We start from the raw sequence: 2,640 nt of genomic DNA, 5'->3' as shown, positions 1-2,640 counted from the left end.
CCACCTGGGTCATGGATATTAATTCTTAATTAACCAGTCATTTTAGTTCATTTACACTGTCCCATCAAATTTAGATTTTAAAAAGCTTTGACTGTATTATCACATCATAGGGAGGAAAGAAAAGCAGTAAACTAGTGCAAAAGGTTACTTTGCATACCAAAGGAATGTAAAGAAATATTCTCATCACATAAAGACCTCAAGAGAACACTGAGAACAGTGAGACAGAAAAAAAAAAAACAACAACCTTTGTTTGTGGTACCCTGAAGACTTCATCCATAAAAAGTTAAAACCACTTCCCTCCTTCCTCCCAAGAGCAAATGTTTTCTTAGAATTAATTTTTATACTTATAAATAAAACATGGAGAACCAAGGTGCCATTAAGTGACTCCGCTAGTGCAAATTACAAAAAAATCTAACTCAATACAAAGAACTGATTTTTTTCTAGTTTGAGACCATACTTTATTTTTAATGTAGCTAAAAACAGCCAACAACTATATATTTTTAAGCAGAACAAACCTTGCTTTACTTTTCTTTCCTACAGCATTATTAGTACAAGAACATTTCTGTTGAGAAATGACACTAAGTTTCTATGAAAATGAGGAATGTATTTTGTATTTGTGGAACTTAAAAGTATAAAAGCACAGGACACATTTTCAGAAGACCAATTTTACTTTTACCCATTACTGGTAATATTTGCAATGTTAGAACGTACTTAGGTAACGTATAGTTCAGTAAATCAAATTAGATAAGGAATCCAGAAGCACATAGTCTTCTTGAGTTATTCACAGTATATACTGGAAATATTAAGAATACACATTAACAAAAAGAATATTGGCAAGCTCAAACGCAAGTTTATATGCTGAGTATTTTTAAAGGGGTTAAAATAACATGCTCAGTTAGCATGCAGCTTTTTCTGACTTATAGAACAGATGCATTTCTATCTGCTTGTGTACAGCGAAGGGTTAGAATCTGAATCAACTTATGATTTCAGAGATGTGCTATTTCAAAAATATATTTCGTGAAATTTACTTCACTGCTCCTACCACTGATTCTTCAAATAAGCAAAGTACAGAGGGTCTCATCTCTTGAAGTTGCTTTTAAAGACTAGCATTTTAATTGAAAGACAGGAAGAAACCTAGAAATTCCTAGTACAGTGCCTGGGTTTAGTCTTATTTAATAAAATTATTGAATGTATAACAGAAAAGTTATCATTTTCTTTACCCTTGGAGGAGAGGGAAGGAGAGAAAGAGGTGGAAATAAGGCTGCAGTATTTAAGAGCTGAATAGAACAATGACTTTTTCACAATGCCAACAACCCTACAATGAAGAACCATGGATCTCATCAATTTTATAATTCACATTGGATCAAGAATTTCTCCTTTATGTATTAATCAATTCAAACCTCATACTCTCCAAAATACAAACAAAAACCCAATTGGCATTTCCTAAATAGAAGACCAACCACCACAGGGAATCCCTCTTTCCAACATCTTTTGATATGAGATGTCACCAAAGTAGAAATCTAATACTGAAATACAAAATCTCTCAGCCAAGTAAGAAACTACAGCCTACATAGTTACTGTATGTGTTACACAGTAAATTAAACTCAGTATTAAATATGCTTGTACAGTCATGCTGTGAATGATAGTAACAGTGATGATGTTAGTAAAAAAGGACTATTTTTAGCCAAAGAAGAGTAAGGGGGTGGGGGGAATAAGAAGAAAGCTGAAAGAGTTGGGCATTTTCTGACCCAGAAAGGTAATTTAAAATATAGAAATATAAAAAGTATTCCCTTATTTCCTATGTGGAAATAATACGAAACACTTATTTTATATATCGGACAAGAACAAAGCTAAGTAATCCAATTCTACTGCAGCATTATAAAAATCATCCCTTTACCACAGTTTGATTTAAATGCATCCACACAAGGGTACGTGTTAATGTAAAATGTAGTTAAGATTGTTGCCACCCTGCCAGGTACTTCTACCCAGGTCCTATGGCAATACTGGTGGTCTTAGTATTTTTACTGAAATAAATCACTTTTGAAAAAATAAAGCATTTAAGAGAGATTGAAATGCCTCAGTAACCATATATCATACTCAAATTTTATCTATGTAAATGTTATATTTGCTTCCCACAAATAAACTACATAATAAATCTTCCAAAGTAATTCTTTGCCCAATTAACTCAAAGGAAAAAACCAAAGTGATGAGTAAAGAAATATGTAGAATTTAACACATCCTTTTGTTTTTAAATATTTTTAAGGCTTAAAAGTGTTTTATGTTTGTAATTCCTAGTAGGAAAACATTATCTAAATGAATACCCTAATGCCAAACCATTGTAAAATGCTACAGCTGCTTTCGGGGCAGAGAGGTAGGGATTCTCTTCAAAGCACTCCAGCTTTCTTCATGAGACAGTCAGAGGCATACTGCTTTGTATTATTGTGACATCCACTGGGTGATCTGAAGTGCTCTTCCTTCAGCAAGAACTTTATCTGTCATAAGGGCATTCACTTGACCTCCAAATTTGACTTGACCTCCAGATTCATAATCTTTGGGTTGCTCCGATACTTTATTTGCTGGGTTCTGGGCCACATCCTGGAAAGCCACCATAATTTCTGGATCTTACATGACTGCAAGAAC

General features: G+C 33.6%; 1 protein-coding gene and 1 pseudogene across 6 annotated transcripts in view; both read right to left on the bottom strand.

Annotated features, from left to right (window-relative positions):
* Positions 1 to 2,640, bottom strand: part of SENP1 (SUMO specific peptidase 1) — a 51,312-nt gene that overhangs the window by 29,060 nt on the left and 19,612 nt on the right. The window lies entirely within an intron of this gene.
* Positions 1,314 to 2,640, bottom strand: part of LOC102885352 — a 2,632-nt pseudogene continuing 1,305 nt past the window's right edge.

Source organism: Pteropus alecto, unplaced genomic scaffold (genome assembly GCF_000325575.1).
Source record: "Pteropus alecto unplaced genomic scaffold, ASM32557v1 scaffold196, whole genome shotgun sequence".
Classification (NCBI taxonomy): domain Eukaryota; kingdom Metazoa; phylum Chordata; class Mammalia; order Chiroptera; family Pteropodidae; genus Pteropus; species Pteropus alecto.
The sequence above is the reverse complement of the archived record's forward strand: the minus strand, read 5'-3'. Positions and strand labels throughout refer to the sequence as shown.